Source organism: Anser brachyrhynchus, assembly GCF_964034855.1.
Source record: "Anser brachyrhynchus genome assembly, chromosome: Z".
Taxonomy (NCBI): Eukaryota; Metazoa; Chordata; class Aves; order Anseriformes; family Anatidae; genus Anser; species Anser brachyrhynchus.
The window spans coordinates 2,071,368-2,094,496 of NC_137697.1; the positions used below are offsets into that span (position 1 = coordinate 2,071,368).

The following is a 23,129-nucleotide window of genomic DNA, read 5'->3' on the forward strand; positions in this document are numbered from 1 at the left end:
TTTAGTTTTACTTTTCACTTATTTTTTTGTTGTTCAACTACAGTTATATATACATAGCAATAAGCAACATTTACTCAATATAAAAGGAGATATTTGTGACTAACACAATGGCATAGTGTAGAGAAATACTGTTCTGGTACAGCAGCAGAAACCCTGTAAAGTGGGGACACAAGATGCAATGCAGAGAAATGCAGGTGTGGAGTGGTAGGAGGTGGGTCACAGGTTGCCACTGGAGACTCCGCAGTTATAGGCAACTCCCCTGTTGTCAGTTTGAAAAAAAAACAGACATGGAGACGGGCAAAACTAGTTTCAGGGAGAACAAAGAAATTGTATCTAGCCTTTGAAAAGGGGAAAATATATGTATATATTGGTGTAACATGGAGGTACAGACCAGTGAAGAAAGACCAAGGTGTAAAAGCATGTTAGGAAACATATAAATGACCCACAGTGGATTCTAGAGAGACTCATATCAACATCATTATGATATTCTTCTTGGCCAAGAACTCTGGATGCTGCCAACTTGCCAGAATACCCTGCCACCACAAGAAATCAGTAACTTTAAGACACAGAGGAACCTAGGCAGTGTTAAACTAAGAGCAGGGCAAGGGGCAAAAACTAAGAAGTGTGTGTATTACAATTTTAATATTATTGTTATTTCTTTTCTGTAATAATAAGATACTGACTAACAATGAATCTTGGATTAGACTCTCAAAATTTCAACTACACTAACAATAATTTTTTATATTTATATATAAAGTGTGTTTCCCCTTTGCCCATAAAACAAGTTTGGATTGTAATGGGAAGGAGAAAAAGGGGAAAGGATTAAAAAAGGAAGGGGGAAGCAGAAGGGGAAAGAAGGAGAGAGGGGAAGGGGGAGGAGGAGGGGAAACAGAATCAGAAACACAGAATGTCCTGAGTTGGAAGGGACCCACAAGGACCATCAAATCCACCTTCTGGTTGGTTACATTTATTGTTCAGTAAAACAGCAGAAAGGAAGGAAAATATATTAGCCTCAAATTACGTTAAATATAATAAGGGAAAATACATGCTGGAAAGAAATTGAAGGAAGTTTTCAGTATTATCTGCCTTTGTTATATCCTAGCACATTGGTCATCTTCAGAAAAACTTGAAAGACCTTTTCCTTTCTCTTTCCTTTCTGATTTCTCCTTTGGTTGAATAGAGACAACTACCAAGTGTAGAGGCTTGATCTTAGGAATATTGCCTATACAGCAGAGAAATGAAAATTATTTGCTCTCTCTTTTTTTATTATGTGTTTGGTGGAGCTGTGTCAGTTTATGCTGACAGCTGATCTGCTCCAAGATGTCTACAGAGCTGACCTTACTTTCTAGTTTAGGCAAACATTGTGATGATTTTGCTGAGAATCCAGTTGTCTGCATTTCATATCAAGTCTTGCAATACTTGGAGATCTTTTGTTTATTTGTTTGTTATGTTTTGTTATATTTTTTTAGCTCCAGCTCTTAAAGTGATTACAGACAAAACCATCAGTTTTATTTATCAACTGAAGCATCATAACACAGAGAAGTGCTCTGTGATCATTATGAAAAAGTCATTACTTAAATTCCCCCAGAACACGTGGAAAAAAACACACATCCTAAAATATATACAAATAACAAAGAAAGAAAAATGAAGGGGGGAAAGATTAGAGATTTTCTTAAACCAACACCATTTTTAGGAACATAATTGTATTTTGTAGGAGATTTATCAAGTGGATACCAAAATTTAGTGGTAGGAATGTCTGATACTCCACAATGTTACAGCATCATTCATTTCAACAAATTTATAGAGATAATGTAGATGACCTAAAAAGTATACCTGTGTCAAGTTTTTATTCCAAGAAGATGAACAGTAACAGAATCACGCCTATTCTGTGGCAGTGACTGGCATTATGTGTGTATATTCACATGCATGCGTACAGATGCTGGATGCATGATTCTTGTGTGTGACTATCACTCATCAGACTAGCTTTTCATTCATATTACAGTATCGAAAATTCCTGAGGGGTGAGTCTTGCTGGCTTCAAAACATATCTTCCTCTCAAACCTGCACTCGTTTGAATTTTAAATAAAAAAGAGAATAAAGGAGTAGCTAATACATGTGTGTGGAAGAAACTGCTGCACACCTCTCTCTTTCATGCCCTAGCAGAAGCAAAGACAGTACCTTGCTTACTTGCCTTGTTAAATTTTTAACTCCAAAAGAACATACACTGTCTCATCATGAGACTGGAGCAGCAGCTATTTTGTTTGGATTTCAGTAAGCAGCTTGTTAGTATGATGGAAATAAAGCGGGGGGGAAGGGGGTGGGGAATGGAGATTAAAAAGGAAGATAATCCATGTCTTATCTATCTGGATTTAAAAGGAAAGACTAAAGAAACTTCTATCAATTTAATATCAGAATTTAACAAGGAATTAAATGCTGAATCAGAATTGGGGCTGGAATCAATGTGAATATATTAGGATAACTGAACTCAAAACACCTGTTTGCTAATTTATGTCAGCCATCAATCTTAACTTGTATGATTTTTTTATTTTTTTTTCCTTGAGTATTTTCAAATTCAGTCAATTTTAAGTACTCTTTCCTGCAGGCCCTAACTCTCACAAGAGGGAGTTCTCTCCACCTAAATGCCAACCTGCAGTCATTTCAGAACTTCTGGGGACCATTCCCAGGTATCTCACTCTGACTTAGTTTTTGGAAATACACTTAGTTGTATCTCAATTTAACTGTACATAGAATAACTGTAAATATATTTATTTCTTATAGGGTTTGGAGAAGTTATTTCTTATATTTTTTCTCTCACTCTTGTTATTCTTAAGCTCTTACTTTATGTTTCCCTATCTGGCTTATAACCAACTAGTAGAGTGAAATTCATCCTCTATTAAAGTTCCTCTATTAAAACTTCATTAGTTTATATGTATAATTATGATGTCTTCAGAAAAGACACTGTGCTTTCAGTAAGACAACAGTTTATGCCATCCAGCCTGAGTAATCCAAAAGTTAGAAGGCCTTTGGAAGTTAGAAGGAATTTAAGCCCTTCAATACTTAAAGAGGGCTTATTTACAAAGTTGTAGATAGACTTTTTACAAGGGCATGTATTGATAGGAAAAAAAGTGATTGTTTTAAACTGAAACAGGTTAGATTTAGATTAGTTATAAAGAAGAAATTATTTACTCAGAGAGTGGTGAGGCACTGTCACAAGTTGCCCAGAGAACCTGTGGATGCCCCATCCCTGGAAACATTCAAGGCCAGGTTGGATGGGGCTTTGGGCAACCTGGTCTTGTGGGAGGTGTCCCTGCCCATGGCAGGGGGGTGTAACTAGATGGGCTTTAAGGTCCCTTCCAACCGAAACCCTTCTGTGATTGTATTCTATGATTCTATTTCTAGTTAGTCAGCTCAGCTCCTTCTGAGGCTCTGTTACTTTAAGGGGTGTAGCCAATTAACCGTTACAGGTCTGGTCAGATTCAGGGTTCTGAACTATCACAATCACAGATTCACCAATAACGCATTAACCAATATGGGTCTGGTCGGATTCAGAGCACTGAACTATCACAATCACGGATTCACCAACAACATAACACGCCCTCACTCTAGTTGCGTTCAATGAGAACTATCATGGCTAGGAACAATGCAGTTAAGTGCAATTTGTTACAGCAACAGGTACACAGATTGTTTGGATTGCTGGTGATAATTTACTGTCTGCAAAAGCAAGCTAGCATGCATGAAATACACAGGTGCACAGCCTGGAAATTAACATGTTAAAAGGCACAAAGACTCTATAGAGATTTCTAAGTTTCTGTGGAGACACCCAATATAACCAAGTGTTCAAATCTCACCCAAAGGCATCCTGATGGGAGGGTGGGGGGGGGGGGGTGGGGGGGGAAGAGAGGCTCAACCAGTCGACTGATCCCAGAAGTCAGAAGGTCCTTGTAATGGTTTATTCCCTCATGATGGTATCTTCCCTGATATCCCCTCTCTTTTAGGCCAATTTATATTGCTTTCTGTCTTTTAAGTGGAGCTTGAGTGACTCCAGTCAAGCATATCTTAGCATATCTTAGTTATATCTTAGTGATTGGTGAAAAGTTTTCCTATCTCTGTTTGAAGGAATAGGCTCCAAGAAATTCAGAGCACGTGCTCAGTGAGGGGTGGTTGCACCTTGGAGGCGGGTAGCTTTTGGGATGGAGGTTTGTTTTGGTATTATAATGCTATTATAATGAGCAAAAGTACATTAGAGTACAGCATTTGTCAAAAAATGACAGGTCATTGGCTCAGGGTAGCAAAAACTGCAACTTATCGGTCTCGGTGTGCACAAGAACAATCGAGTCCCCACCTGGTCACAGAGCCTAGCTGTGGTGTCTCCACTCCACTCTGCGCTCCATACTGCTCCTTAGAGCCAGCACACCAGGTTCCCCCAGTGCGACAGCATCTAAGGTTGGAAGCCTAGGGAATGCTCAGGTAACGCAGCTACGTCCTACCCTGAAAGCCTCTTCAATGCTGTACAATTTCTTTCAAATGTGAATATTAGTTTTATTTTCCTAGTTACTTTAGGCAATTACACCACAGGCTTGAAACATTTCTAGAAGAGGACTCATCCTCTACAAAGAAAGATGTCCAGGTAATGTGGAAAGGATTTCCCTCAGGAGGTACTTATTTTTCTCCCTTGACTACAGAGGGAGTTTAGGTAACTAGCTTAGATGAGGTGTCTATTTTTTGGAGTGATAAAGTTAGTAGAAAAGAATGGGAAAAATTCATCTCACTTAGTTTAAGACATCCATGTTAGACAACTCAGTATGAACAAGTCACTCTAGAATCCTTTTATAAAGCAAAGGAGAGATATAAGCACTTTTGCTTATTCCTCAGGGCTGTTCATTTCATCCTAAAATGGGTTGTTAAAATAGGTCAGATGACTTCAGCCTTCCAAAACTGAGAGAGATGAATCTGACCTATATGCTCAAAAGTACTCAGCACAAAAAGACTTTGATTTTAGTCATATCCTATGTCATCAGCATAATGAAACTGGTAAGTAATCATTCTAATATTTGGTGGGACGTTTAATAGAAGCAGAGGAAATAATAACCTTGAATTATTCTCATTACTAGATTCTTACAACAATCTTTGCTTTCTCTCTGCTTCCTCATTGTGCTTTCTTTCTTATTTAGAGATTCTTATTTTCTTATATATATTTTATTTTATTTTATTTTATTTTATTTATTTTATTTATTTTATTTTATTTTATATTTCCTGCTATGTACGCATCTGAAGGAGCAGCCTGGAAATGACTGTGGACATGGTAGAGAAGAAAAACTTAGTTATATATCTGTCCTTTTGTGTCTGTTTCCCAGTACCTAAACAGACAGGTTGTTGTAGTGTCATGCAAATATCTAACGAGACAGGGAGATGGGTACCCAGGTAGTAAACTGAAGTGCATTATTTGTTTTGGTAGAACACTCTATGGAGCCTGTGCTAACACTCACCATCTGAGAGTTTCAGATACTTACCAATAAAGGAGCTTTTTTCCTTCGAACTGTTCATGTTGATCAGCATGTTTTCATTCTGTGTGACTGCATGTTTTTAATTTATTTTTGTTTCAGTGGGGAAAGCTAAAATGGTGAACTTAGAAAGAGCTTTCTTTTAATGTCCCAAAAGGATGAAATTTCATACCACTCCTAAATCCCTTTGGCAGCTGTCAACGCACTTTTGGTGTCAAGTTTTTGTCTTCCCAGGGTAGCTCTATATCCTCTAATTTTATCATCTTATGCCCAAAGACCAATCCTGTGAAGAGTTAACAAAATTATGACCTAATTCTTGACCTTAAGCTTTCCTGATTTCAGTGTAGAAATGATGCACCCAACAATGCAATGAAGTCATTGCTTCTTCAGAAGACTGTTTTCTTTCATACCCAGTGGAGCTCATTTAACATGTTTGTATTCATTCATTATTACTATTTGCAGGCATTAACTGTTATGAAGAATATTAATCTGGCATCCATCAAGGAATTTACAAAGGCCAAAACTCAAACCTGGGCTCAAACCTTACTTTGGCATGGCAAATTCTTCCTGTCTGAATGTTCTATAGTCTAGTCTATTTTTTAGTTTCATCTGGAGAGTTGTTTTACCAAGCCCTGAAATATCTGAATGATATGTTTGGTTCATCTACATAAGTATATTCTCAGATCTATTAGTCTCTATAACTATTACTGAAAATATCCTCAGCTTACCACCACAGCAACTTGTTACAGTTGTTGTTGAAAAAAAGTAAGATTGGATTTAACCCTGATGGGCACTTCAGGTACAAAGACAATAAAGACAACCTCTGAGTTGAGTGTGAGACAACTGATTACAGATGTGCATATACTCCTGCTTTACCATACATACATACCTTTTTTTATTTTTTTTTTAAGATAAAATTGAAGTCTTTGTGAATAACAGTGTATAATTCCATAACAAAATATATCAGATCTTGCATGCAAATTCACCCATTGCATATCCTGCACATATTGTAGATAGACACAAGAAATTGGATTGTGAGCTGCTTTTACCTCTTTTTAAAGCAGCTCCAGAACAAGTAAAGGCAATATACTCAGCATACTTCAGAACCCCTTTTTATAAGCTTCAGATCATGGATAACGTACCATATACTCTCAAGATACATTTCCCTTTCAGTATTATTTCTGTGTAGCAATACCCAAGCATTACCTCAGTATTACTGCTTCTAGTTCTGAAAGATTGAAACTTTCATTCCCAGTGAGATGGAGTTATGACTGTTCATACTATGACATCTCTTTCATAAAGTCATTCTTATAACACTGTAAAGTTCTCTTATTTTAGTGGCTATTCTGATTCATTCCAAAGGGGAGGTTATGAACTTATCTTAGGTTGTCTATCTGGAGTCTGCATAATATTGTAAAAGCGTGTTATGGTAATTTATTTGATGTGTTGTTTTTTTATTTGATTGACTGATTGTCTACTCAGTTGTAGGAATTTGTTTTGTTCTTTCTATGACCCTAAAGAAGGAGTCAAAAGGAAAAAAATAAAATAAAATTACTGTTTAGGAGAAAGAAAAAACAAGACGAAGAATCTACTCTGTTCATCAACCATACTACCTGTATTTTCTGCCAAATGATTTTTACTTCAACACTCTAATGAATATATCCTTCTCAGTTCTATCTTCTGGGAAAAACCTTTTCCATTTCCAAATGAAGAATAGCAGCAGCCAGCACCTGCATTTTCCATCACTTCTGTTAATTTAACAATCTGGAGGCATAACTGTTCTCCAGTTACGTGTGTTGTGGAATAGCAGAAATTCTGACTTGGTTTATTAGAATAATACCATTTATACTAGTATCATAGAACTGAAAATGGGGATGTCCCTTAACAAAAAAAAAAAAAAACCTTTCTTACATTTTTTTTTTTTTTTTGCTCTCCTGTTATATTTATTTACAAGGTAGCCTGATTTAATTTCTATAGGAAAAGTACTTATTGAAAATAAGGAAATAAGTTTCACTAGAGTGATAACTTGAAGAGACAGACACCCCGAGGTCACTTGTCAAAATCCAGCACAGATCAGTAGCAATGAAGCCCTTTGGCAGATATAAAAACTCTTCAGTGGACTTAAATCCCTGCCAAAAGAGGTAAGCTGCTCTGGAGAAGTATCAAGGAGTCTGAACTGCCCTTCACTGAAGTAAGTTGCCGAAGCATAGATGATAGCCCTGGTTAGGTTCCATAGACAATGACCAGAAAGGAATATCCTATTTTGTAGATAAACTGAATCAACAAAGGAAGTCTACATGTAAACATTATCTTATGTACGTCTTTAAGAGAGTTAGGTATATATACTATCAATAGCTATGGGTGACAATTCACAGGGAGAAAGAAAAGGAACAACACACCGTCAAGTTTTTTGTTTGTTTGTTTTTCAGAAAACAAGGAAACAGACAAACAGTAATGCTGGAGAAGCTATCACTCTGGATACCCTACCTGTGATAACTCCCAGGATTGTAAATATTTTCCTACGTTTTCTTTGGGCATATACAGGCCTCTAACATCAAGACTACACCAATTCTAATAAACTAAAGAGTTACTGGTAATATTTCTGGGTACTACAGTTAAATTGGCTATAAAACTATATTTTAATAGTGGTCCCCAACACCCTTTTGTCCCATTTAACTTGAGATACCAAATTTCCAGGTGTGGCTTATCACAAGCCAGGGACTAGTTTGCACACAGCCACCTCCTTTTGAAAGTGAAAAGCATTTAATATTATGGACATAGCCTTTTCCATGCCAGTTGGCCTCAGTGCCAGAAAACAGTGCTGGGCACATCTAAACTGACAATTTCTTTGTTCATTTTCAGCTGCATCTGCTTATGGATCCATAAACATTTATTTTTCTGCCATTGATACCAAATCAAGGAATCATGAAGTAATTTAGGCTGGAAGATATTGCTGGACATCATCTAGTCCAACCTCTGACTCAGGGAAGAGTCAGATTAAGCTGCTCTGGACCCCTGTTAGTCAAACTTTGGATGTCTTCAAGGATGGAGATCCCACAAGCACTCTGTGAACCTATTCCAGTGTTTGACCACCCTTGGCACAGAAAGATTTTGCCCTTATCTAATCAGAATATCCCTTGTGAAACTAGTGCTTGTTGCCTCTTAACCTTCCAGTAGGTACCTCTATGAAGGGTTTGTTGTCTGTACGCTCCAATTAGGCAACTGAAGAGGCCATAAAATCTCCCCTTAGTGTAGTCCCCCATGAGGAGAGAGGAGGGAAGGCTGTAGAGCCAGACAGTGCACTCAGGGCCCCAACACCCACTCTGTAGAGCACCCACCCAGTCTGCACCTCCACAGTTTGGCTGCAAGGATGCAACATGGAAGCAGTGTTGAAAATCTTCGGAAGACAAGATTTATGGTATCACTGGTCTCCCTTTGTCCACAGAACTAGTCACCATACCACAGAACGTAATTGGGCTCCAATTCATCGTGGTTCTGGTATCGTATGCCCACGTTGTAACTTTACCAGTGATGCAATTTATGCCAGGTGCCAGTCCTGGCTGGATGCTGCACCTGCCTTAGAAAGCAAACTGCTGGGGACCTAAACATCACATTGCAGAGGTGAACTCTAAATGGAGTTCTGGTGAGCCTTCTGCCTTGCTTCCCCTGGAGGGAATCACCTATGAGCACAGTAGTAGTGCTCTCAGCTTCCTACAGCAAGAATCCAAGTATTGATAAGAAGTTCATATAGCTAGCTTACCAAATTATTCAAGTAAAGGCACCTTATATTCAGAAATCAGCTGGGCAGCCCTGGCACTGCACTGTTCTTCAAATTCTTCTACTACATCAGCTGTAAGCTTAGCTTTCTTTGTTGACTGCTTTAGGTATGAAAATCATGGTGACTTTTGGCATTAGTAAAATAGGGGGACCAGAGTCATTTTGGTATCCTCAGTAAGCTTTTGCCCTGAGCAGCTATTTTGCTTATGCTTTGAGTAAGTGTTATGCTTCTTTCTTTAACAAATACATTTGCTTTCCTTAAATCTCTTTGAAAGTAAGTTATTTGCTGATGTTTCTGAATGTATGTATACAGAAAACTACTGAATAATGTAATGAGATAAAAGAAAGCAAACAGGGCATTTGTAAGTCTTTGCCAATACCGCAAAAGGAAAACAGAGTGTAGAGAGCATAATCTGCTGAACATGACAAGGGAAAAAGCAAACTATTAGAGTAAAGAGTTATGTATTCTGTAATGTGTGTGCATCCATATGGAGACAAAGTATGTGTGGAAGTATGTGCACATACAGCAATAAACATATATAGAAATGCAAGCATATATACGAATGCACACATGATGAATTTCTAATTAAGAAGAGAAGAACATTCAAACCTAGACTCAAAAGTTATCAGAGGCCTTGCAGAGATTCCCCCTGGAGCTTCTGAGAGCTGGGCTTAGTAGCCAGTAATTTCCAATTTCTTAGATAATGTGTAGGACCATGGTGCTGATTAGCCCTTAAATCACGCTCTCCCTGGAAAAGCAAAGTCTTCAATTTACTTAATGGTTAAAAACAAGTCTCTGCTTTTCTGTTTTTTTTTTTTTTTTTTTTTTTTTTTTTCCCACCTTCAGCACCTCTTGGTTAATTGCAATCTGGTCTCAGTATTTATTTTTGGGTGCTGGGGATAAGCAAGGGTAGTCCTGTTGAAGGGAAACGCAGAGGGGTCTCATATTTGGGGAATTGGTTTCTCTAGTGGAGAAATGATACATTATTTTAATTCCTTCATTTTAAAAGAGATGCCTGGGGTTTTTAATCTTGAGTCTCCCTTTGACATTAATGGGAGTCATGTTGCTGAAATGTGCACGTGATGCTTTGATAATTGAAAGGGACCGTGTGTGATAGAATTGTGGGCATCGGAGAGGTAAAATACCTATTCCACTAAGAGATCCTACCAGTTTTCCTTCTAACTCAGGAAACGGAGTGATTTACAGCTCATTTATTCATGCATTGTTCAGATCATCTATAAATGAGTCAGCGTAGCTGCCCTCACTCTGTTCACTGGATCATCATTGCAGAGGATAAACAGACTTTATCAAGTGGAAATGTCCACTTCCCTAATCCCATCTCATCACTTGTTATTCTTTTTGTGACCCATGAGTAATCCCTCTCACTCTATGCATTTTACACCATCTTGGATATGTTCAGAACATTAACCCTAGTTCCTGGTTAGTTGATTTATAGAGGTTCAGTTATTTTAATCTATTGATTTCACAAATCAAACTTTAAAGTCCCGACAGGGATTTTAGCTATTTTTTTCCCTGAACTCTCTAGAGTCTTGAACTCTCTGAGACCTCTCTGAGTTTTTCCCTGACTCCCGGGTATTTTACAGAAACAACAGGGAAAATCTTGGCTCTACTACTGATGAGTCCTTTAAAAATGCCAAGTGGAGTAAGACAGTGTAAAGATTTCTCAGAGATGATATAAAGACCATTTTGGGGTACAGAAGTATTTATTTTCCCTTATTATGAAGTCCATATAATCCGTGGAAGGAGTGTGCACACCCTTCTTCTAAAAAAAAAAAAAATCTTTTTTTTTTTTTTTTTTTAAGAAGCAGTTTAGAAGTTTAGAAAAGTGACATAAAAGTTTTTGGTACATAATAAGTTCTTTGACCTCTTCAGAGTCCATTACTGTTTACTGTGAGAAAGAAGGACCTGAATCAAGATCTTGTGGTTTAAATATCACCTCTGTTTTCTGTTGTTTTATCAGTTTACAATGTTCTCACCCTGTCTAATGTAAGGGCAGGACAATTTCTCATCAGTAACACAAAACATTGTTATATATATTTACTCTCCCTATTCATCCTCAGAAATAATCTTGTACATATTTAAGTAGGAAGAAGGAAGACAAATGAAGATAATATACCCTTTTACGATTCATAAAAGGCAAAACAAATAGAATGTAGTGTGGCAACATTTCTGCAGTTCAGAATGTAGAAAACACAACAGGGACTTCAGAAAAGAAAATGAACATACAATCAAATTTTGAGCATGTATTTTTAAAGCATAGCAAAAATATCTAAGGAAATTAATTGGGTAAAATAATCATTAAAGCACAGTTGAGGTTGCCACCACAAATCATTTAAACATCAAAAGCAAAACTTTCAGTCTTTTAATGTTCATTTTCTCCCGCACCCTGTGAAGAACATTTTCTGGTTGCTGCTTTATCATATTTGCATCAAAAGGCCATGGAAGTATCTAAAGAATCCTGACAATTGGGGGAAGCTGAAATAGGGACATTTTGCATGAAAAAAAAAAAAAAGTGAGGATTTTCATGTGTTTATCCCAGTTAATTATTAAGCAGCTCAACAGTCTGATGAGAGCATATAATGTTGATTTACTGTTAGGGACATTTAGGTGTTGAGAGAACTGGGTATTGTGAGAGCAAAAGCAGGAATGGGTACAATAAACTTGTCTATACTCAGAAACACTGACTCAGAAGAGCAGTATTTCTGTTAAGTGCCATCAGTACAGCAGAAGGACACATTATGAACCTGTAAATTCTCTGGATTTCACCCCGACATCTGTGTAAACTTGTAGTAACTCTGAAAGGTGTCTGAAACTCTGGGCATACCCACCTCCAGTGATTTCTGCATGTTAAGCACACTTGCTTTCATTAACAGCAAAATACAGGCATGCAGCTTTCAGTAAGGGCAGAGAGCAAGGCATACTTGCAGGAAAAAGAGCAAAAAATAAACCAAGAAGTCTATTATTATTATTATTATTATTATTAATAATAATAATAATAATAATATTTTCCAAGGGTTCAAGTCTTTATCTCCTGTTTCCCATCTAAGTATCCTACCCAACAAGTTACAGGATACAGGGACCAGAGAGATCAGAGAGTGATGTAACACCTTCTTCCAGCCTGAGATTGAGCAGCTCCTCAGGTGAGAAAACAAGTCATGAATCCAGAATGAAAAGAGAATGTTTGCCATTGCTTAATGTTTGATCACAAAGTTAGGAAAGGGAACCACGTTCTAAGAACTGTTCCTTGAGTATTTCTGGATGTGTAAATATATGTAAGTAGAAAAATGTCCATGTGTGCCAGACGTGCAGGACACTTCCAATGGCTGTTTGACATAAAATGTTTTTGCCTAAGGAGCAGAAACTGGGACAGAAACACTATTCCAGCATAGTATCTTAATCATCAGTCTCCACCTCCAACCTCCATCTTGCCGTTATTCTTCCATGCCACAGTTCTTTCTTCCCAGGGTGACGCCCACTTTCAGAAAGAGACAGCTTCATGGGAAGCACTGTCAGTTGTATAAAACAGGAACTTCAGGAAATATTTTAACCATCGGGATATGCTATGGAAGTTGAACTCTGATCTTCTGCACTGTTTGAAACAGATAGCTCTACTCAGTTTAGTGATAGCTGCGTGGGCAGAAGTGCTTAAATTCATGTACGTAATGCTAAGTGTTTCCTATTATCTTTTCTAACCAGCACTCCAATCAACATGCAAGTGCTTGGGGATCCCCCAGGTGACTCTCATCACTTCTGTTGAGTCCATCAACTGATACAAGCATCCACTTCTATTATTCACTATAAGGTGACTCAGGTGTTTAGAACCACCTCTTTGCAGACAGATGAACACAGAAAATATTTGTTATAGTTGAGATATCCATATTCAGATATCGGAACAGGTTATGGATGTTGGGTACAGTGGGATGGGAAGACAGAGGCATGGTCATGGTTAGACCTCAGCTATTGCGTTTCCCAGTTCTCCCTGACACTGATATTAGCAAGAACAAAGATGGTTCTGGTACCACAATGTGAGATCATGTAATCCTTAGACTATATAACCCTTTCCTTTTATAGCTGTATCAATGCAATTTACTTCTGATCAAGTTTTGATGCTTGTACATTAAATATGAGGCTCTGAACACCTCCACTACTGAAGCTTTAGCTCAGTAAAAATAATAGCATGAAGCATCAAGCCCGTTCTCTTGAGTTTTCATGGCCTATTTCTTTGCTCGCATCAAAGTTGTGTAGAAGTATTTACCTCTTAAATGTTTATCTAATACAGTATGAAGTGTTGACCTTAAATGGTCTCTACAGCTCATAGACCATAAAAAATTTATGAATGAGCAATTTTTACTCCTTCAGAGCAAATGACTGTAGCAAACAATGTTTTTTCCTAGTCTTATCCTAAGAATGCAAGTAATATCATCTTGAACAATTACTAACATTCACAAATGTCAGTGGTCACTTTTAAAGCCAAAGACATCAATTCTGGTAGAATGGAGGAAAGCCTGAAGTTATTAGACAACATCTTCTTATATTTAGTGCTGGAGACAGTGAGCAAGACCTAGATTCTCCTCCTAAGGAAACACAGAACCTCCCTCAGTCAGACCAGGCCATCCAGGCAGCAACCAAAATTTTGGATGGACAAAGAAGCCCTGCAGATATTAGTTCAGATTAGCAGTAAGGTACAAAGCAGAAACCTCTCCCTTGTGTTGTGCAGTAGCTCATTTCTCAGCTGCATTTATCACTGGTCATGCAAAATAAACACTAAGAGAAATCCATCTATGGGCTAAAAGTCTGTGCTACATTACACTCACCAGCAATTTTTTCCCCCTTTCTTACCCTCACAAGAAGTTAACTTCATTACAGGGCCAAACTTTTCTAACCAACATTTCAAATCTAACACCATTTTCCCTGCTGTCTTGATTTCTCTGCCTAACCCCCCCCCCCCCCCCCCAATTTTTTCCCCAATTCTTGTGCCAAGTCTTCCTTACAAACCCTGCATTGCTGAATGCTTCAACAACCACATATCTACAATGCATTTTACAACAAAAGGGTAGAAATCTCTTCACTCTTCAACCAAGAGGTTACGTACTTGAGGTCTGCCTTTTTCTGTCATTCCAAGATCTGGACAAGAATACCAGTCATCCTACAACCTGCAGAGATACTCTGGAACAGGGACAGCCTTGAGGAACTGCAGCTCATGGGTGATCCATGCCAGGGCAGGAACACCCCTGAGGCACTGCAGCCATGGACCATGCTTCTATTCTTTTAAGAAATGCAGTTTTTTTTCTAAGATACCTAATTTTGAAAATTTTCCTCTTTGTCTCTTTTTGGTTTTCAAGTATCTTTTCAGAAAAAAAAAAAAAGGCAAAAAAAAAAAGCTATTTCTAATGAGCAGCGAACCCATACATATATGTGTGTGTACATATATTTATCCTTTTTTTTTTTTTTTTAAATTATACTATATCCATACAATGTGATTGTTGCTTTGCTTGAGGTTTTTGATAAGAATCTATTACCAAGATAAAAACTACTCTGCACTTGAAAAGCATTTTTTCCCCTCTTTCGTGACTGGTCCTTTGATCTCCTCTTCCTCTCATGTTTCTTCTGTTTTGTTTTGTTTTTCTTTACCCTTTCAACCTGAGCCATGAGTGATGAATACTGATGTGACAGAGTTTGGTCAAACTCTCTATTCCTATTAAAAAATCAAGAACACTGGCATACAAACCTGTCCAAGTTTTTTATGATTTGTAGGTCAGGAAATCTGTCTAAGATATTTAATTATTTTGTGAGAAAAAAGCTATGCTTTGTGGTCACTGTGTTGAAGGTTAAATAATGTCTGCAATGCTCATAGTTTTAGTACAAGTCACTGCGATACTTCATGTAAGCAACTTTTTCTGATATTATTGAAATGTATCAATTGTTTTAACAAAAATATTAACAAATACAACTAGCTTTAAAAGGGTTTGAGGAATTTCTTAGATCCATAGCTCATCTGGACTGATACTAGTTCAGTGCTGTTTCTGCTGAGATAATTAACTTAGTCTGTCTGTCTGCTTGTATAGATATATACAGTGATGTAACTGAATATTCTGATCATTTTTTTTGGGACAGTGTCTCAAAATAAGAAAATTGAACAATCTTGCAAAACAGCCTTGTTTATGAAAATAGACTAAATTTGAGAGGTCCTTTTAAACCATATTCAGACTAAAATTCCATGTGCTTGCTGAAGCAACTCTAAAGTTCACCCAGGTATTAATAGGACATGAAGGCTACAGTGCCTGAACTGACAGGGTACGGCTGCAGCACATTGTTCTATTGTGTATTATTTAAATTGGGAGACTGCTTGCCTGTAAAAAAAGGCTGCTGATTACAAAGGAAACAACACGGCAAATGCTTCAGGACATTAAAATCAGGTAAAAAAGATATCATACTGAGTTCCTCACTTCCAGATTATAATAAAATTGGGTAAACTATTCACTGTGACTAATTTATTCAAAAGTTGCCCCTTCTTGGGCTCATGAATTTATATTTAAACAGATTTGGATTTCTACAGATTTGTTACTCAATATCACAACTACAAGAATAGCTGTATTTTTAATCCTTTCTTTGGACTTTCTCTTTTTATGTTCTTCAGGTCTTATATCGTGCATGCGGCTTTCAGAGGATATGAGTTACATGGAGATATTGCCATGGGGTAATGTCAATGAATCTTTATAGTATTTCTCTTTGATAGCTGTCCTTGAGCATGCTCATACTCTGCAGTATATGCAAAATGTAGGTAACATTATCAGACTGTATACTAAATTACCATATAGTAATTTGTTTAGGAAGACACAGTTTGAGAACAGAATCAACCAGTTCTCACTTTCAGATTAGATTTTGGTTATAAAATTGTGCTTATCTTCTGTAATTTACTGATTTATTTTAATGAACGAAGGCCTATGCAACTCTCCTTCTTAAGAACTAGCAGCACAGAATGGACTAAAATATCGTAAGCTAGCATATTATATTCCTTTAAAAGCAGGATGAAAGTCTAATATGGAAACTACTGAAGTATTTAACACTGTGCATGCATTAATGTTGTATTTAGTTTATGTTTCAAAGACAGGGACCCAAAGCAATTCCAGTTCAGAGAGTGGGTGGCTTGGTTTATGCAAGGTCCAACACATTGAACAAAATATAATGGTTGTCATTATTTGTCATATTCTCAGGTTGCCCATGATAGTAATGTGACTGACTGCATGACCACCAGACCAAGTTACCTGAATCTGATGTACTCTAATCCCAGAGAAAACTTGCTTCAGTTTTCCCTATTATCCATGTATCTTTAAAAAAAAAAAAAAAATCCTTGAAATGGCTTCCCTGATCTTACATACTTACAGACTGGTGTTGAGGTCTATATTCCTCTCCCCCACAACTATTTTCAGCTTGACAGGAACATCATTATATGTTAGAAAATTTCCTGGATAAAACAGGGCTGATATAGGCTGATATAGGGCATCTATGTGAAAGACCTGTCTATGGTATGAAGCATATACCAAGATGTGTGTCAGAGATTCATTCTCCACTCTCCTGGGTGTCTTTCCTGACAGTCTAGATATTGAATTAATTCACTCTTTGCATATAAACAAACAAAACACCAAAATAAGCATAATATTTCTAAATTATTAGAAGAAACTGTAAATCCGTCATACTCAGAATTACTGTATGAGTAGTTTATGTAAATTTGTTGCAGCCCATGGAGAGGTCATACATTATTACCAAATGTTATTGTCTAAATATTCCCTTTATTAGTAAATTAATATCATCACTAATTGTCCACTTAGACCATTTATTATTGTTCTCACTTTTCAGATTACAAATGGAGATACAAATCAAGTATCCTCTGACATCATGGTTGGGTTTCTATTAACATTGACTACCTAATTGCTGGGATATCCCTGAGAATCAAAACCTCTAGCTAAATGGAAAGCAAAGAACATGGTAAAAAAAAATCATGAAGACATTAAAATGATTCAGTCATGACTGACATAATTCTCAAACTCATCTGGAATCTCTGCCTGAAAGGCACAGCTACTTCACAGCTAGGACAAACTACCTGTAAGTATTCGAGAATTAATTGCAGATATCTATAGAGTATGGATACATTTTGACATGAATATTTTATCTTTTTCCTAGAAAACGCTTGCAGACCATTTTTTGTAAACATACAAGAGGACTTATATATACTATCCAAACAAGTATGTATTGCATACCCAAATGAATACTTATAAGGAACTTTTCTATTTCTAGTTTTCTCAACTAGTACATATTCAGCCCGTATTCTGATACTGGAATAAAAGCATAAGCATATGACGGGTGGTTGGCAGATCTGTAAAAAGTTCTGCTCATTGCAAATAAAAAAATCATACTTTTGACAGCAGCCACACAAGAAGCACTATAGACGCCCTGCTATAGATAGTTGATGGTGGAAGAGGGGGTGACAGTGAAGGAGAAATAAAAAGAGCAGAATTTAATTATTTTTTCACTCATAGAAATTCTGTATCCAGACTGAGAAAAAAAGTAATACTGACTGTAATTGAAGGAAAGCTTAATTGTTGGTATTGCTGCTGTTGATTCTCAATAGATAAATGAGGAACTGGATTTCAAGGTATTCTGCACTGTGAGTGCTACTTATCATTGCCCCTAAACAAATGCTTAAAAACAGATGGAGGTGTTCTTTCTGTAAAGTATGATGAAGTTCTCCTCTATCCACACTTGCATATTGCCTACTCTTGCTTTTATAGATAGGTGATAAAAATTGACAGAGAGAATTTTATGTTTGAAAAGCTTTTTTTTTTTTTCTCTAAATATGTATTTTATATTCTGTTGCCAAACGGATTACCAACTAAAAAGAAGTACTTAATAATTAATTAAAATTAATAAAATTAATGTTACTTAAAATGTCTTATATACTATTTTATATATTTAAAACAAAACAATACAAAAACAAAAACAATTACAACAATGGTACATTTCTCTTGAAGAAATAACTCATGATTTTACTGACTAATCCTTGGCTTTTTTTGTAGTTATATGATAGCAAAAACCATAAAACTCACAGGATAAGTAATGAGGAAAAGTGGGGAGGGGAGGGAAGGGAAGGGAAGGGAAGGGAAGGGAAGGGAAGGGAAGGGAAGGGAAGGGAAGGGAAGGGAAGGGAAGGGAAGGGAAGGGAAGGGAAGGGAAGGGAAGGGAAGGGAAGGGAAGGGAAGGGAAGGGAAGGGAAGGGAAGGGAAGGGAAGGGAAGGGAAGGGAAGGGAAGGGAAGGGAAGGGAAGGGAAGGGAAGGGAAGGGAAGGGAAGGGAAGGGAAGGGAAGGGGAGGGGAGGGGAGGGGAGGGGAGGGGAGGGGAGGGGAGGGGAGGGGAGGGGAGGGGAGGGGAGGGGAGGGGAGGGGAGGGGAGGGGAGGGGAGGGGATTAAAAAATTTTAAGGTCAACTTGGGATGCAGTACTGGAACCCCTGACTAAAATGTCTTTCAAAATGTGTGTATGTGTTTGTCCAAATCTAGCATGTTATAGCACCAAACCAGTGAAAAGTCTGGGATCTGTGGTAATATCATGGAATCACAGAATGGCTTGGGTTGGAAAGTACCTTAAAAAATCGTCTAGTTCCAATCTCCCTGACAAAGACAGGGACGCCACCCACTATATCAGGTTGCTCAGGGCCTCATCCAACTGCACCACAAAGCTTGGTGTCATATACAAACTTGCTGAGAGTCCACTTGATCCCACTGTCTGTGTCATTGATAAAGGTGTTAAAGAGCACGGTCCCCAGGACAGACCCCCCGAGGGACATCACTTTTTACAGGCCTCCACCTGGACATAGAGTCATTGACCATAATTCTTTGAGTGCAGCCTTCAAGCCAATTCCTTATCCACCAAATAGTCCACCCTTCAAATCCATCTCTCTCCAATTTAGAGACCAGGATGTCATGTGGGACTGTGTCAAAGGCCTTACAGAAATCCAGGTAGATGACATCAGTCAGTCTTCCCTTGTCAATTGGTGGAGTCACTCCATCATAAAAGGCCACCAGATTTGTCCTTGGTGAAGCCATGATGGCTGTCTTGATCAATCACCTCCTTGACATTGCTTCCAGGAGAATCTGTTCCATGATCTTGGCAGGCACAGAGGTGAAGCTCACTGGTCTATAGTTCTCTGGGGCCTCTTTTCTACCTTTTTTAAAAATGGGAGTGATGATTCCCTTTTTCCAGTCATCAGGGACTTCACTGACTGCCAGGACTTTTCAAATATGATGGAGAGTATGAGCCATCACCATCAGAACAAGGTTCTGATGTTAGGGGGTATAGTTAGGGGGTAAATTTAGTTCCTGTGAATGTACTCTTACTTAGACCAGATTTTTTTTTTTTTTTTTTCCCAGTGTGCCATCTCTTTGGAACAAACCCGTATTTGCACTGCCCTGAGTCAGGGTGAGTCAGTTCACTTGCTGGTTTTTTGAGGGAGGTGATCATTTATGGTGCTTTCTGGATTTCACAGCTCAAGGAACCTGACACTTGCAGGGGGTGACTTTGTTCCTTTCAAGATACTATCAGTTCTTACCCACGAGGTATGTCACGTGTCACTACAGTTGCTATGCTGTCCCTCAGAACCCTTAGTTCTTTCTGTTGTTTTGAGATATCAGTGTATCACAAATTCTTTGGAAAAAAAAAAAAAAAAGAAAAGAAAAAGTTGACCATTGTTACCAAAACTGTTGAATAGTCAGCCCTTATTACATGGCTTGTTGTGAAAAACCCACAAGAGTTTCGGTGAGTCAGAAAGAAAGTTCAGGTAGTGGAGAGATCCTTCTCTGTGTGCTTAATCATACTATGTACCCAGGAAAATTAACCATTGGTTTTGAGTTTATACTATTGAATTAGAAACATTTTTTTCTTTTTCTTTACCAGGGAGCTGTGGCAGGTGACCTTAGTTTTCTGATAGGATTTATAAATGCACTAGTGCAAACACAGCCACCTGTAGCCAAGATGTTCAGGCAAGGCAGGTGGGTGTGAATCAACATCACGCAGACAGCCAGCAAGAGACAACAATTTAAAATATCTTTGTGCGTGTCTCATTCTGGCGTGCAGTAAATCCCAAACTAATTAATTCACAGTCTATTGAGTTTTCTGCTAAAAAACATGAGGTGGGCACCAGTGCTCAGCAAACATAGGAGGCAGTCCTACAGCTGAAATAAAAAGCCTGTTTAGCACTGTCATAGTCAAGCCCAGGATGGGTTCCCAGAAACAAAAGCAATTAGGATTCAAAGTCAGGAGGAACCCCAAAAATCCGTGATTTCTATAACTCACGAATGTACTAGCAGGCTGAAGAGGAAGGTGGGACATATGATTCATGATGGAAATAAGACAAAAGGACTGAAAAGTTGAGCACAGCACATTTTTTGTGGAAAATGTGTTTTCAAACTTGGAATACATATAGCACTGGCACACCTTACTGGCAATTGTGTGATTTGTAAAGCAGATTCAATTAGAACAGTAGCTTCCTGTGCAGAGAGCTTGGAGCTTGCTAATGGGGAGAAAGCTAAATCTAGAAGAAATGAAAGGAAGAGAAGGAAACATCAGCTTTAAGACAGCATTTTTATGCTGGAGTGAGAGTTTGAGATGTAGTGTATATTCCATTACTGGAGATAGACTAGGTATGTTGAAGTACAAGATTGAAGAAATTATTTTAATTTATTGGAGAAATTATTTTAATTTGGCACTCTGAAGATAGAAAAAAAATGAATAATGGAACAGTACAAGGATCAAGCTTGAGGCATATGGAGATGGCCTGAAATCATGTAGGTCCTTAGTATAACAAAATTAAGAGAAGTATATGCTTCCCCCGTCATAGCACTCTTGGAATTAACAGTCCTGGGACATATATCCATCTGGAAAGAAAAAAAAAAAAAGAACACCTTTACAACACATAGTTTTGATATTTGTTTTCATTTCTAATTGTAAGTTTGAACTGATAATTATTTAATTAGGTACATTAACTTTTTAAATTATTATTTCAGAATTCAATAATGTTTGACTATATTTCATCTGAAAAGATGAACTCATACTGTGAAAATAATCATGATAGAATGAAAGAAAAAAACATTTGAATGATTTATGTTATCTCGCAACAAGTACCATGCAGGGGATGTAAACTTAATTGCAATATATTTCGTTAATGGTGTAGCCTAATTGAGATTCAAAGATACAATACTTTTTGAATGTCTCCTTCCTTTAACAAAGTGTTTGTAGTCTGCTCTATTTGAAGCACCTTTAAATGATTAGGTTTATGTATAAGTAATGATTTTTCTGAATATTTAATCAAGACTTGGAGAAAAGGACTGGCAGGAAATCACAAAAATTAGCAATGGAAATGACCTTTTGGATCATCAGACTTTTCTTCTTCGCTTCCAGCCATAGAAGAGTGTAGGTGGTTTCCCTGCAGTATATTTCATAGTGCTTTGTCCCATCTTTAGAGTTTCAGCATTTTGTATTGAAAGGATGGCTGGAATACAGAGGGCATGTTGGAACCAACTTTTCTTCTCACTTCCCCGCAGTAAATTATAAATCTCACCACTGCTGAAATCAATGCAATTGTTCCTTGTTTCTATTAAGGTGACAATTAGGGTGCAAATTCCAGGGAAAATCACCTGTGGTCTGAATCATCCTTTTGTGGTGTCTGTTTTATTTGATGATAAAAGGATCCTTCAGTAACCACTTCTCTATCTTAGATTTACTACTCTTAATTCGCAAATACTTCTGCTGATAGTACACATTCACTCATTACTACTTCACTTACATATACACACACACACTTCTAATTAATATTTTTTATCCAAATTGTACCATGAACAACATAAAAACAATAGTTTTGACTAATAAGTTGTAAATACTTAAGAAAGAAACAAAAGGTGACAAAGGTGATATGTTGAGACTAGCTTCTGCTGTTGCTCAGAAAGTTCTGCAAATTAAAGGAGCCTTGAAAAGGAGAGAATGAGAGGGAGGGAGGCAAAATAGGATACTGCATCTACCCAACTGTCTCATGTTAGATGGCGTAGTATAATTCCAGATACTTTTGTCTTTTCATTATCTTTTTCTGTTCTTTATTTTAGAGGTATATTTTATTTGGTTTTATATTTCTCTCCATCTCCTTTTTCCTATTTATTTATTTTTAAAACCAGGAAGGATATTAAAAAGGTGCTTGACCCTAAAACATAATTGTACTGATATTTCATACTATTACACCAGGTTCTGCTGCATTCAAACTAGCTACCAGCCATGAATAAACCCACTGAGACAACTTTAAAACCAAGTATATATCACCCAAGCTCAAACTGTCATGTATCTTTTATTGTACTTTATTTTTTCCCCTGTTATTGCTCATTACCAAAACATGCGTTCATATTAGCAAAATACTCCTCTTCCTTTATCAGCCTGTACCTCTCCCCTGATTCATGAGTTATGCTGCAGACTAACTTCAGTACCATCACTATGATTTTATTGAGGAGTTGCAAGAGGCCTGAACCAGCTAACACCAATCAGGAGGGACAGACCTAACACACAGGTGTTACAAGTTACATACACAAGGGAGAGAAAATAAGAAGGGAGCCAAAGCCATAATTTTCCAGGGAGATTTGAAAGGCTGACAGATATGAAGGACTATATATTGAAAGCCGTAGGGTGAGTACATAAATACCTAAGCAATCATGTGTTGTCAGAGCCCATGGTACTCCTGACAACCAAGATAACCACAGAGGGGAGAAGAGGAGATGGTAAATATGATACCACATCACT

General features: G+C 37.6%; 2 long non-coding RNA genes across 2 annotated transcripts; one reads left to right on the forward strand and one right to left on the reverse strand.

The window, feature by feature from the left end:
• Positions 1-2,313: 2,313 nt before the first annotated feature.
• Positions 2,314-10,615, forward strand: LOC308185923. Its single transcript, XR_013943822.1, has 3 exons — positions 2,314-2,684; positions 7,931-8,008; positions 8,364-10,615. It is a non-coding gene; the product is annotated as an uncharacterized lncRNA (long non-coding RNA).
• A 9,507-nt stretch (positions 10,616-20,122) lies between these two features.
• Positions 20,123-22,836, reverse strand: LOC308185515. Its single transcript, XR_013943433.1, has 3 exons — positions 22,723-22,836; positions 21,714-21,840; positions 20,123-21,226 (listed from the first exon to the last, which is right to left on the reverse strand). It is a non-coding gene; the product is annotated as an uncharacterized lncRNA (long non-coding RNA).
• Positions 22,837-23,129: the final 293 nt, after the last annotated feature.